At 44.4% G+C, this 15,283-nt stretch overlaps 1 pseudogene; it reads left to right on the top strand.

The window, feature by feature from the left end:
- Positions 1–13,225: 13,225 nt before the first annotated feature.
- On the top strand, positions 13,226–13,343 carry LOC124614412 (annotated as a pseudogene).
- Positions 13,344–15,283: the final 1,940 nt, after the last annotated feature.

The raw sequence follows: 15,283 nt of genomic DNA, 5'->3' as shown, positions 1-15,283 counted from the left end.
TATGAAACCCTATCGTCTGAAATTGGTTCAACCACTGTCTGCAGCTGATAAGATTAAAAGAATCGATTTCTGTGATTTTATCCTTGCTCAAATGGAAACAGCTGAATCTTTCGTTTCAAAGATTGTGTTTAGTGATGAAGCAACTTTCCACACTAACGGGAAAGTCAACCGTCACAATGTCTGTATATGGGGCACTGAGAATCCGCGGGAAACAACTCAGTATGAACGTGACTCGCCTAAGGTGAACGTTTTCTGAGCCATTTCAGCCAATAAAGTTTTTTGGTCCCTTTTTCTTCGAAGGTGCTACTGTAACTGGACTACAGTATCTGGAGATGTTAGAGAATTGGCTGTTCCCTCAGCTCGAACAAGAAGCACAACAATTCATATTTCAGCAGGATGGAGCGCCACCACATTGGCACTTATCTGTCTGTAACTACCTGAACGTCAACTACCCGAGGCGATGGATCGGCCGCCAGGCAGCCCGTGACAGAGCACTTCATCACTGGCCTCCAAGAAGCCCTGATCTTACCCCCTGCGATTTTTTCTTATGGGGGTATGTTAAGGATATGGTGTTTCGGCCACCTCTCCCAGCCACCATTGATGATTTGAAACGAGAAATAACAGCAGCTATCCAAACTATTACGCCTGATATGCTACAGAGAGTGTGGAACGAGTTGGAGTATCGGGCTGATATTGCTCGAGTGTCTGGAGGGGGCCATATTGAACATCTCTGAGCTCGTTTTTGAGTGAAAAAAAAATCTTTTTAAATACTCTTTGTAATGATGTATAACAGAAGGTTATATTATGTTTCTTTCATTAAATACACATTTTTAAAGTTGTGGTATTCTTTTTGAATCACCCTGTATTTTGTACTTTTTTGTAACAGATGTCTGAAGATGAGTGTAATCCCGAAACGCGTAACATGTTCTAACAAAAGAGTCAATTGAACATCTCCTGACTTTATTGCGATTGTACAGCATTGGTTGCCAATTATTAACATTAAAATGATCGCAGGCCTCAGACGGGATTTTAAGTCCTGTATACCGTGAAGTATGGGACTGCTTGTAGGAATGAGGCACAGTGGGGACTGTGTGCCCCGGAACCGCTACGGTAGCTGTGAAGATCCTACAGGAATCCTGAAATGTGACGGCTAATGGGGCTCTGGTGAAGCTACGATAGTTTCAGCAGGCCAGCAGTGGATTATGATTTCTGCTTTGAAAAATAGAACGGGCCTCGGAAAGGGCGCATTTAATCGACGACGAACTGGCAATAAACAAGGACTAAGATTTGGAACATTAAATGTACAAACATTGACTGGAAAGGTGGAGGAGATGGTAGACATGATGGAAAGAAGGAAGTTAGACCTATTCGGGTTAGCTGAAACGAGATGGAAAGCAGAAGGAAGGAGAGAACTGAGGAAAGGCTGCCGACTATACTGGAGTGGGAATGAGGAGGGAAGGAGAAATGGAGTGGGAATAGTAGTAAGAGATGAATTAAAAAAGGAAGTGAAGAGAATAAGTGATAGGATGATGAAGATCAAAAAATCACTCAAGGGGCGACCATAGAGGCAATACAAGTGTATGCGCCACAGATAGGTTGCACTACTGAGGAGGAACAAGAGTTTGAAGAGGAAATGTGGAAGCCGATGGGAAGGAAGAATGTAATAGTAATGGGGGATTTAAACGCACACGTTGTAAGAGAAAGACAGGGCTGTGAAAGTGTACTCGGACCAGAGGGTTGGGGCTGCCGAAATGAGGAAGGTGAAAGACTATTGGTGTTCTGTCAAAGGAATGGCTTGCTGGTGGGAACTCTTGGTTCAGGAAAAGAGAGAGCTACAAGATTACCTGGTACAGTCAAGACTTAAAGACAAAGTCGATAGCTGACTACTTCTTCTATGACAGTGAGATGAATAGGAACATGGTTGAGATTAAGGTAATACCATCAGAGGTCTTGGATAGCGACCACCGTTTGCTGGTAATCAACCTGGGAGGGACAGCAAATCAGGAAAGACGTATAAGGGAATGGAAGTTGAAGGAGAAAGAAAGCAGGCTGCGGTACCTACAAGTAGTAAAGGAAATCATCCCAAAAACGGTAGAAGAGGTGTGGGGTAGATTCAAGGGAACATTAGTAAGTGCGGCAGAAGCAATATGTGGGAGGACAAACATGAAAAAAGATGGAAAGAAACACCCTGGTGGAATGATAAAGCAAAGAATATATTACAGAAGAATAGCAGAGCCTTTACGGTGTGGTTCCAAAAGTTAACAGTAGAGGCAAAAAACAAAGAAGCAAAAAGAGTGGTGGCCGAGGAGAGAAGAAAGTGGGGGGAACAGTGGACCAAAATGATGGAAGAGGATAATGAAGGTTCAAAAAAGGTGTTACATGGGATGATTAAAAGTAAGAGGAAGAATGGTACTACAGATTATGCCTGAATGGTGAACAAAAGTGGCCAAGATGTAGAGAAAAAGGAGGAACTCAAGAATATGTGGAAGGAGTGTTTTGAAGAACTCCTGAACCCAAATGGAGACCTGGACAAGGAGGAACAAGCTGAGAAGAAAAAAAAGAGAAGGAGCAGAAAATAGAAAAAAAGTCCTTACATGGGGAGAAGTGGAAGAGGCATTGGGCGAGATGAAGGGAGAGAAGCCACCTGGTCTGGATGAGCTAAAAGTAGAGACGGTGAGAGCAGCAGGAGAGGTTGGGATACAATGGCTCTATGGAGTAATGAAAATTGTGTGGAACAGAAGATGATCCCAGAAGACTGGAAGAAGGGAATAACTGTCCCAACCTTTAAGAAGGGAAAGTGCAAGAACTATCAGGGGATAACATTGATAAGTCACTGAGCAAAGATTTTTGAGAAAATTTTGGAAGCACAAAGTCGGGCAAAATTAGGAGGGATGAGAGAAGAGCAACATGGCTTCAGAACAGGAAGGTCCACGGTGGATCTAATTTGTGCTGTAAGACAACTGCAGGACTAGCATTATGAATATGGAATAGATCTACTAATGGCCTTGATGGACTTTGAAAAAGTGTATGATAGTGCACATAGAAGCAAAGTGTGGAAAGCCTTGGAGAACAGAGGAGTACCAAAACAGATTATTTGGAGGATAAGGGAAATGTACCATGGAAGAGTGAGCTGTGTGAAAGTGGGAGGAGAGAGACCAGCTTGGGTTGAACGGAAGAATGGCTTGAGGCAGGGAAGTGCACTTTCACCATTACTCTTCACTGTAGTGTTGGACGATATGAGTACAGTAGCACAAGTAACTGGTGAAGGAAAGATGAAAGCTATGGTGTTTGCAGATGATCTGATGCTTTGGGGGAATAAGAAGGAGGAAGTACAAGAGCAGTTAGACGTATGGGAACGAACAATACAAGAATGTGGGATGAAATTTAGTATAACTAAGAGTGAGATGATTATCACAACAAGAACGAAGGAACGAGGAACAACTGGAATAACAACTGGTGAGGAACGATTGAGGTGAGTGGAGAGTTTCAAGTACCTAGGAAGCCTGATACAGGAAGATGGAAAAAACGACAGAGAAATAAACGAGCAGGGGAGAAAAGCAGAAGCATTTCGGAAGAGTGTCAGAAGCCTGATATGGAGCAATGATGTACCCCAAATCAGTAAAAAGGTTATATACCGGTCGTACTAACTCCCGATCCTGACATATGCATCCGAAACCTGGGTTATTACAGAAAGAGAGAAAAGCAAAGTACAATCTAGTGAGATGAAGTTCTTGAGAAACAGTAATGGGGTGAAAAATATACAAGAAACGAGAGGATCAGAGAGTTAATGAAGGTGGAACCATTACAGTAGGAGGTAGAAAAATCAATTCTGAAATGGTATGGGCATGTTACGCGAATGGAGGAGAAGAGGATACCAAGGAGGATACAGAAGATGAAACTGGAAGGAAAGAGACCAAGAGGAAGACCAAGATAAAATGGTTCAAATGGCTCTAAGCACTATGGAAATTAACATCGGAGGTCATAAGTCCCCTAGACTTAGAACTACTTAAAACTAACTAACCTAAGGACATCACACACGTCCATGCCTGAGGCAGGATTCGAACCTGTGACCGTAGCAGCATCGCCGTTCCGGACTGAAGGGCCTAGAACCGCTCGGCCACAGCGGCCGGCGAAGACCGAGAGAAAGATGGCTGAAAGGTGTGGAGGAACGCGTCCAGAAGAAAGGAGAAGACTACAAGGTGAAGATGGAGAGATGGTGGCGAGACAGAAGACGATAGAGAAGCTTATGTTCCAAACAGACCCGGCCAGAGGCTGGAAACTGTCCAAGATGATGATGATGATGATGATGATGATGATGACTGTTAGGAGTGTCTAACATCACTGGAACTTCTCGTGTGCAGGTCGCAACAGACCATGCCCATAGGACGTGCACGTGCATCTTATCGGTATCTTTTGGACTTTGACAAATGTCGAGTCATTGGCATGCGAAACATGGGAGCGTCACACAGCAATGACTGCAGAAAGGATGGTGGCGGAGATAGGCACAAGACGACAGTGATTCGAGAAGAGTATGTACAGTTTCTTCCAGAAGGACTGCAACACAATACGATCGTAGGCTTGTTTGGTTGGCCGTTATGTATAAATGAGCTGTGGAGCCGGGGTAAAGTAGGGCATTAAGTGGCATTCTGTGGTGTCCAGTGATGGATCTCGCTCTGAACTGTGCCGGTCAAGTCGACACCGACGTTTCCGTAGACGATCTGGTGAAAGGTCACAAGAAGCAGACACTCCCGAGAGCCATTGCTCTCCAGTTGTTGGCACTGTGGTGGTGGTGGAGCTTTTGGTGTGTCAACAGGGCTGATTTGATAATTGATGAAGGGATCCTAACTGCTCATCAGTTTGTGGCAACAACGGTAAACCACACAGCCACTCCTTTCGCGGCCAAGGTACCAAATGCTATATCCCAACAGGATCATGCAAGATCTCATAACATATTACACACCACGAACGTCTTGAAGAATGTATGGATCCATGACCGACATGGCAGGTCCCCCAATTTGTCACCTTAGACCATGCCTGGGATGCGATGGGAAGACGGGAGCCAGGATGCATCGTCCGCCTCCTTATCTGAGTGGTCAGCATGCCGGAATGCCACGCGAGGGGCCCAACTTCGATTCTCCTGGTCGGTTTGGAGAGTTCTCCGTTATGTTGTCCTCATCATCATTTCATGATCATCGACACTCAAGTCGCCGAAGTGGCGTCAAATAATAAGACTTGTACCAGGCGGCTGAATTTCCTGAAAGGGGACTCACAGCTACAATCTGGCATTCGCACATTTCATTTCTATTCGAACTGACAGAGGTTGTGTTTCAGAATGGAAGAACGTTTCGTGATGTGAGATTCACCGGCAATACAAGAGCGCAATTGTGCCTGTGTAGGTCACATCTCACACAGATGCTGATAATGGATGAACATCAGTTGCAAATGGAACAAAAGATTGGTAATTTAATCCATCACTACCAGAACAGCAAAAGTGCACCAACCTTACTTTTGAGAAAATCAGTTATTTTTTATGTTTATGAAACTACGAGAGGCGTTCAACAAGCGATGTAACACATTTTTTTCTCAGCCATCTTGGGTTGAAAAAAATGTGGAATTTTGTTGTTGGACATCATGGAATATTCCTGCTTCAGACCCTATACTTTCATGAATTTCCGATGGGGGGCGGCACTATACGTACCCTTCAAAATTGCGCCTGTAAAGGAGGTGAGTTCCAAGCAGAGGACTATTATTAGTTTCGTTTGGCAGATTTAGTTGAGATTTCAGATGGTAATTTAGCTGACATTTGATTTGATTATTTTGACATTTCACTTCTTATCATCTCTGCTACATTGTGAAGCATCTACATCTACATTTATACTCCGCAAGCCACCCAACGGTGTGTGGCGGAGGGCACTTTACGTGCCACTGTCATTACCTCCCTTTCCTGTTCCAGTCGCGTATGGTTCGCGGGAAGAAAGACTGTCTGAAAGCCTCCGTGCGCGCTCTAATCTCTCTAATTTTAGATTCGTGATCTCCTCGGGAGGTATAAGTAGGGGGAAGCAATATATTCGATACCTCATCCAGAAACGCACCCTCTCGAAACCTGGCGAGCAAGCTACACCGCGATGCAGAGCGCCTCTCTTGCAGAGTCTGCCTCTTGAGTTTGTTAAACATCTCCGTAGCGCTATCACGGTTGCCAAATAACCCTGTGACGAAACGCACCGCTCTTCCTTGGATCTTCTCTATCTCCTCCGTCAACTCGATCTGGTACGGATCCCACACTGATGAGCAATACGCAAGTATAGGTCGAACGAGTGTTTTGTAAGCCACCTCCTTTGTTGATGGACTACATTTTCTAAGGACTCTCCCAATGAATCTCAACCTGGTACCCGCCTTACCAACAATTAATTTTATATGATCATTCCACTTCAAATCGTTCCGCACGCATACTCCCAGATATTATACAGAAGTAACTGCTACCAGTGTTTGTTCCGCTATCATATAATCATACAATAAAGGATCCTTCTTTCTATGTATTCGCAGTACATTACATTTGTCTATGTTAAGGGTCAGTTGCCACTCCCTGCACCAAGTGCCTATCCGCTGCAGATCTTCCTGCATTTCGCTACAATTTTCTAATGCTGCAACTTCTCTGTATACTACAGCATCATCCGCGAAAAGCCGCATGGAACTTCCGACACTATCTACTAGGTCATTTATATATATTGTGAAAAGCAATGGTCCCATAACACTCCCCTGTGGCACGCCAGAGGTTACTTTAACGCCTGTAGACGTCTCTCCATTGATAACAACATGCTGTGTTCTGTTTGCTAAAAACTCTTCAATCCAGCCACACAGCTGGTCTGATATTCCGTAGGCTCTTACTTTGTTTATCAGGCGACAGTGCGGAACTGTATCGAACGCCTTCCGGAAATCAAGAAAAATAGGATCTACCTGGGAGCCTGCATCTAATATTTTCTGGGTCTCATGAACAAATAAAGCGAGTTGGGTCTCACACGATCGCTGTTTCCGGAATCCATGTTGATTCCTACATAGTAGATTCTGGGTTTCCAAAAACGACATGATACTCGAGCAAAAAACATGTTCTAAAATTCTACAACAGATCGACGTCAGAGATATAGGTCTATAGTTTTGCGCATCTGCTCGACGACCCTTCTTGAAGACTGTGTGTGGTATTAGAATCTTGTGCTTGACTAGTAAGTGGATTAGTCATATCGTTAATTATAGTATTTACCGTATGATTAGTGTAACAACAACAACGCTGTACTATTGTACATACAATAATTTTTTCTTCTGATTTTCGATAAATTAGTGTAATCGATGTTCTGATTTCATTTTTTTTTTTTTTTGTTTCTTGCCATTGTGTTAAGAAAACTGTAAACAAATTTCGATGTGAATATTAATGTTTATGTCAAATTTCAAGTAAAATTATAACAGAATTGAAATGGAAAAGTATTGCGACGCTATGAAGAAGTAAAGTGCCGATACATCAAGAGCCATTGCTGTGGTTGTATGTGCGCTCTGTGTTTCGCCATCTCGCCGCCTGCCAACCGCCACATCGATACAAACAGGTTGAAACTTTTAGTACTGTATTCGCGTGGACCAGTGTTACTTTTGTTCCATACTATTCAATAACAACTTAAATTTTACCAGAACTGTCCTATCATTTAATTATCCTCACAACTAACCTAGACAGGGTCCTTCCAAATGTTGTGCAATCCGAGTGTCCCAAGATGAAAAATTAAAGTTTGTGTTAATAATAATTACCTGCAGACCTAGCTATGTTAGAATGATGTTTAAAGAATTTTTTTTGTTAATGAACTAATAGACGAATAACAAAGGTCTGACAAAGTGGGAAGATAATTTTGATATTGAATTAGTAATGAAACTTAATTATTTCGAGACAGATATAATGGTATTTAAATGAGCAGGAAATAAGACAAAGAGAGTAGTAAATCATATATTGGAAATCTTGAGGGCATAATGATTTCAGTAATTAATTGTTTTAATACAGTGATCATAACAGTTTCAGGGTCCCCCCCCCCTTTTTATTCATTTGAATTCTGAAGTGTTCTAAACTGATTTGACCAGCAAAGTCAAAGCCAAAATAGAAACCAAAATTTATTAGTGTTTCACCTTTATCAAAATTGACATTGTGTGTGTGTTTCGAAAGTGCTATTTCTAGGGTAACCTATGCCCGATTTTAATCAGATCAATAGCCACTACGAAGTTTTGTAGTAAGCATTGTAGTGTGGTGTTATGTATTTATGGTTTATTCATATCAGTATAGAAAGTGAATTTATCAGTTCAGTAGATTTTCTGGTTCTAAAATTTACCATATTATGCAGTGTTATTACGTGTTGTTTTGCATGAACGTACATCAACTTGTGCAGGGAAGAAACTCAGTTAATGCCTAATTAGGCTGGCGACCGTATAATTAACAAATTGGTAGCATCTTCTGTGTTGTTTCTTGTCCGTCCTGACGTGTAGTTGCATTTCGGACTTACTTGACGTATCATTGTTATTACCGACTGGGTGTAAGTCTGATTTGCCTCCATTCTGGTACACGCGGTCAGTTTCCATACAAAAATCCTTTCTCATAAGGTGAAGCCCGTCAACTTACCATAGTACAGGCTGTAATGAGTATTGTGTGTCCCACGCGCACGTTACGTTAGCTACTTCACTTTTAGCTCACAAATAAATGTATGATGTCAAAGCATTCGTATAATCTACAAGTACATCATTAAAATCGATCTTCTCAGCACCAGATTTATTACTATGCTGTGTTGCTGGCTCCATTGTGGCTTGTTTCCCTTTCTCTACCATAACAATACAAGGAAGGTAGGAAGATTGGGATTAATGTCCCGTCGACATCAAGGTTATTAGAGACAGAGCACAAGCTAGGATTGTGTCAGGGGTGGGGAAGGAAATCACCCGTGCCATTTCAAAGGAACCATCCTGGTGTTGCGTGGAGCATTTAGGAAAATCACGGAAAACCTAAATGTCGGTGGCCGGACGCGGGTTTGAATCGTCATCCCTCCGAATGAGAGCCCGTCTCCCAAGACTTGGATGGGGGGTTGGGCTTAGGGGAGACACTCCCAACAGTCATCAGGTACAAACGTCATTCCTCGTCTGAAGGAATGGCTTTCTCATGTATTGAAACCTCTGAAAATAATCTCTCAAATAGGTGAAATTTTAATAAATATACCCCAAAGGAATGGATACACTACCTGATCAAAAGTATCCGGACACCCTTGTGTTTTGCGGAACTGGCCACTAGATTCGCGGGAGGCGAAGCCGCAAGTATAAAAGGAGGCGGGAGGTTTTGTTTCCTCAGCAGGATGGATTTGTCAGGAGAGCTCAGTAACTTCGAACTTGGCCCATTCGTTGGATATCGCCTGAGTAATTTGAACCCTTCTAAAGCTGCCAGTGAGGTGACTGTCTGGTGGAAACTCGAAGGAATAACCACAGCTTAGTCGAGACCAGGCAGACCACATATATTGAGGGGCAGGGACTGTAGTGCATGTCAGAGAGTGGTTGTAAAAAATTGCATGAAATCGGCTGAGGGAATCACTCCTGAGTTCCATAGTGCTTGCTAGCAGTAATCCAGCTAGCACAATGACTGCGTAGGGAGCTGGGAAGAATAAGGAACAACGGTTGTGCAGCTCCTCATAAGCCATATACGAAGGTTGTCCAGTAAGTAAGTTCCGATCGGTCGCGAAATGGAAATCACTGGGAAAATCCGGTAAAGCTTTGAACAGATGTGTTGGGCAGTGTCTCTAGTATGACCGTCTATCGTGTCGCGTGGCTCTTTTCAGTTCTGAGTGAACAGTGAGCACTTAAAGATGCGTAGGGAATAGCGTCTTCCGACAAGTATGAGGGCCTGGTTGGAGATTTCGCCTGTGTCATGCAGCCCACATAACACGACTGTCGAGCAGTTCCTTCTCCATGCCAATTCTCGGCCGCACACTACAGGGGCAATGAAGACTGTTCTGCAGCGTTTCCGATGAGAAGTGTTTGATCACCCACAATACAGTCCGTAATTGGCTCCCCCTAAGTCTCATCTCTGCTCACAAGAACCGCTGGCTATGAAGACAAAATTTTTCCACAGACAACGAGCTGCAGACCAGTGCAGATAACGGGCCGAAAGCACAGGCGGCTGCTTTCTACGACGAGGATATTGGAAAGTTGGTACAACACTACGACAAAACTCGAAGCTGGAGAGGCGACTATGTAGAGAAGTAGCTGGAAGGTGTACCTAACTGTTGCAAATAAAACGTTCGGGTTTTGACTGTGGTTTCCATTTCGCAACCGATCGGAACTTACCTACTGGACAACCCTCGTACTTCTTTAAACAGTGCTAAACCTCGCCATCGGCCAGTAGACGACGCGCAACGAATGATTTCTTACATTTAGATCTACACGCATACACCGCAACTCACAATATGGTGCGTGACGGAGGGTATCCTGTACCTTCACTAGTCATTTTCTTTTCTGTTCCACTAGCAAATACATCGAGGAAAAAATGACTGTCTGTATGCCTCCGTACGAATCCCAATCTCTCTAATCATATCTTCATGGTATGTGAAATGTACGTTGCCGGCAACTGAATCATTCTGCAGCCAGTCTCAAATTCCGGTTCTCCAAACCTTCTCAACAGTGTTCCTCGAAAAGAACGCCTCGTTCGCTCCAGGGATTTCCATTCGAGTTCCCGAAGTATCTCCGCGTGTTGTTCGATCCTACTGGTAGCAAATCTAGCAGCCGCCTCTGAATTGCTACGGTGTCTTCCTTTAATGCAATCTGGTGCGGATCCGAAACACTCGAGAGCTACTCAACAATAGGTCGCGCTAGTGTCCTATGTGCGATCTCCTTTACAGACGAACGACACTTTCCCAAAATTCTTTACAGAAGCTTTTCCCTCGCAAAGAAATTTATCAGGTTACCTTCCATTCGGAAAGCAGTTGCTCTCAGCGACTCTTGTATTGACTTGTAAATTATAGATTGCAGCAATCAGTCGTCCTTTTTCAGTTTTAATGTGCAGATCCAGATTTCGGCTCAGCGCACTATTATTTTCGCTCAACGCATGTAAGTCCCTGCTGATCGGGCTTCACCCACAGTTCATTGAATATTCAATTCGCATTGAGCGAAAACAATAGTGCATTGAGAATGGCTGGCTTCTAGCCGAAATCTGGATCTGCATATTAAAATTTAAAGAGGACGACTGATTGCAGCAATCTGTAATTTACAAAAAAAAAGTAATTTATTATATTCGAACTGAGCATATCTTCAACATTCTACAGCAAACCGACGTTCGGGATATTGGTCTGTAATTCTGTGGGTCCGTTCTTTTGCCTTTCTTACATACAGGAGTCACCTGCGCTTTTTTCCAGTAACTTGGGACTTCGCGCTGGACGAAAGATTCACGTTAAGTGCAATCTAAGTAAGGGGCCATTGCTGTAGAGCACTTTTTGTAAAACCGATATGGGATTCCATTCGGATCTGGCGATTTATGTGCTTTGACATATTTCAGTTGTTTCTCTACTCCAGGGATTCTTATTACTACTTCATCCATACCGAAGTCTGTTCGACGGCCAAACAACGGTACGTTTGTATGATTCTACGGACACTGAAAACTTCGACTTTCCTTTTGCTATCTTCTACTGCCACATCACTCTGGTCAACGAGTGACTGGATAGAAGCCTTAAGCTCACTTAGCGATTTTACATAGCTCCCGAATTTTCTCGGGTCCTCGGCTAGATGTATTGGCTGAGGTATGACGGATGTAGTTGTTGTAAACTTCCCACTTATATCTTTTTACAGACGCATGAATTTCTATTAACTTTTGGCTGTCATCATTTGCGTGTTCTCTTATGAACCGAGACGGCAACATCTTTGCTTCCTTAACATTTTTCGAATTGCGAGGCTTTACTCTCTGACAATCAGATGGATATGGGTGGTTCGGCGTATGCCTCCGGATCGTTACCTGTCTTCATGTGCAGCGCCAACAATGAATTGTGGAGGTGGTGGTGTTACAGTATGGGGATGTTTTTAGTGTTTAAGGTGTGGTCCCCTTATTGCGCTTGAGAAAACGGTAAATGCGAACAGGTATGAACGTATTTTAGAGCATTGTATGCTGCATACTGTAGGTCAGTGATTCCCAGCCTTCCTTATACCATTACGCCTGAGTGGAGTCAGACATTAGCTTGCACCCTCTCCACTGCCGTCTGTTTCCCGCCCCTCCCCACTCCTCTCCCGGTCCCCCACATTACCACCAACTTTAGCACCTAACTAAACTGTAGAATGAAAGAAGACTTCTCATGGAACACTTATTTTTAAGGCGACAAAAGATAAGTGATATTTTGTTGGTGTGTGTGTGTGTGTGTGTGTGTGTGTGTGTGTGTGTGTGTGTGTGTGTGTGTATGTGTGTGTACGTGTGTGTGTGTGTGTGTATGTGTGTGTACGTGTGTGTGTGTGTGAGTGTGCGGGAGGGTGGGGGGGGGGGGGGGGGTAGGTGCATGTATTAGAATAAATAACGAAGGAATTGATGGTGTATCACAAGTGCTACCCAAACTCCATATCAGATAAGAAAGCTAACTGTCCAAGTCGGGAGTAGACACTAGTTACAGAACATGCTTCCTGTGCATTACTCCTCTCCATTGCGACACATGCTTGATCTCCACACTGAAATCCCATTTAAAATCAACCAATTTAAAATATGTGCGCTATACTTACTGTTCGTAAATCACTTGATTGCTGCACGCCATACTTGACAATTGGCAGAAATTGGAAGACTCCAGACTGTTAATGCTTTGTGTCTGACTGCAGCCACTAACAGCAGCACCAGCAGTAGTAGTAGTAGTAGTAGAAGAAATAATAATAATAATAATACTGTGTTCACCACTATATTAGCCCTTATGTAGTTACTACTGTGTCGTGTCGTCAATTAATTCATTTATCTGTTTAAAAGTGAGTAGTGAAGCAATGTTTGGACTACTGCAGGCACTATCTACAGCTTCGCAAAGACATTTTCTTGAGATATTTAGCATTTGTTACGTAGACATCTCACTTTTATGATCATCGATGTACGGGACAAAGCGCAACATATGTGTTTAGTGGTTGGGCTGTGTGAGAAATCTGTAACCTCCACCGCAGTAATGCTAATAATTGAGAAAAATTAATTTTTGTTAACTTATATACCAATATTGCCAACGGCCTTGCCGCAGTGGTAACACCGGTTCCCGTCAGATCACCGAAGTTGAGCGCTGTCGGGCTGGGCTAGCACTGGGATGGGTGACCATCCGGTCTGCCGAGCGCTGATGGCAAGCGGGGTGCACTCAGCCCTTGTGAGGCAAAATGAGGAGCTACATTATTGACAAGTAGCGGCTGCGGTCTCGGAAACTGACATACGGCCGGGAGCGCGGTGTGCTGACCACATGCCCCTCCATATCCGCATCCAGTGACGCCTGTGGGCTGAGGATGACATGGCGGCCAGTCGGTGACTTTGGGCGTTCATTTCCTGTGCGGGAGGAGATAAATATACCAATATTAGTCTTACAAGATTGTGATAATAGCAACGATCTTTTGAAAATAATTTAGAATTTAGTTTCGTGACTGAAACAGAGTCAAATCGTTTAGCTTTTACCGCTTAGAAAATTTCATTTTACCCCTTGGGGGGTAACTACCCGCAGGTTGGGAACCACTGCAATAGAGGAACAGTTTGGAAACGATGACAGATTGTTTTAACATGACAATGCACGCTGTCATAAAGCAGCATCTCTGAGGCGATGATTTGTGGACAATGAGACAGTAACATTCGTGAAATGGCCTGGGGCGCTGACCAGAGTTCTCACCTGAACCAAGCGGAATGAGTTACAATGTTGACTTGGCTCCACGCTCCAGTGTCCAACATCTCTCCCTTCTCTGGTTTAGGCTCTTGAGGAAAAACAGGTTGCCATTCCCCCACACACCGAGCGAGGTGGCGCAGTGGTTAGGTACTGGACTCGCATTCGGGAGGACGACGGTTCAATCCCGCGTCCGGCCATCCTGATTTAGGTTTTCCGTGATTTCCCTAAATCGCTCCAGGCAAATGCCGGGATGGTTCCTTTGAACGGGCACGGCCGACTACCTTCCCCATCCTTCCCTAACCCGATGAGATCGATGACCTCGCTGTCTGGTCTCCTTCCCCAAACAACCCAACCCTCCCCCACACATATATGCAGACAAATGTTCAAATGCGTGTGAAATCTAATGGGACTTAACTGCTAAGGTCATCAGTCCCTAAGCTTACACACTACTTAACCTAAATTATCCTAAGGACAAACACACACACCCGTGCCCGAGGGAGGACTCTAACCTTCGCCGGAACCAGCCGCACAGTCTATGACTGCAGCGCCTCAGACCACTCGGCTAATCCCGCGAGGCTATATTCAGACACCTCACTGAAAATGTCCCCAGCATAGTTCAGGCCGTCATAAATGCGAAGAGTGGACACGTCCTATATTAATGTCCTCTAAGAACTGCCTGGATACTCTTGATTAAATAGTGTATACTGCAATATCAGGTTTCGGCTAAGAATATCTTCTATGAGGTCCATCCATCGGAATATGAGTTTCCCATATTTTTCCTAAATCATTCCTGATAAGTTCCTAGACAGCTCCTGCCAGCAATGCATCGCCGACATGTCCTGCTTTCCCACGCACTGGCACTCACTCCCTCGCGGAAACCTCCTGGAGCACTTTACGTAACTTGTGGCCCGCCGCCCCACGACAGCCGTGGTAGCAGTCTATCACGTCATTTACATGCGGCGGCGGTCACGCACTGCCCGGGGGACTGGCCGGACACGGCCGGCGTGACGGCCCGTTGTGCGGCCGTCGTGTTCGCGTCGATACCCCGTGACGGGTCATTCGTCTGCCGCGGGACCACCCAGCCGCGCTCTCCGTGACGTCAGACCCACAGTGCTGCCACTCCGACAGCACCGCCGCCTGCCGGCGACTGGCTTCCATGTGACTCCGTAGTGGAGGGCTTGTGGTGGGAAGAGTTACTCAACCTGATCTGATCTACATCTACGTCAACATAGATACTCCTCAAGCCACTGTACGGTGCGTGGAGAAGGGTACCCTGTACCATTATTAGTCATTTCCCTTCCTGTTCCACTCGCAAATAGAACGAGGAAAGAACGACTGTCTATACGCCACAGTATGAGCCCTAATTTCTCGTATCTTATCTTCGTCACCCTTAAGCGGAATATACACTCATGCTAATA

Source organism: Schistocerca americana, chromosome 4 (genome assembly GCF_021461395.2).
Source record: "Schistocerca americana isolate TAMUIC-IGC-003095 chromosome 4, iqSchAmer2.1, whole genome shotgun sequence".
Classification (NCBI taxonomy): Eukaryota; Metazoa; Arthropoda; class Insecta; order Orthoptera; family Acrididae; genus Schistocerca; species Schistocerca americana.
Note: the sequence above shows the minus strand (reverse complement) of the source record. Positions and strands in the feature narration are given on the sequence as shown.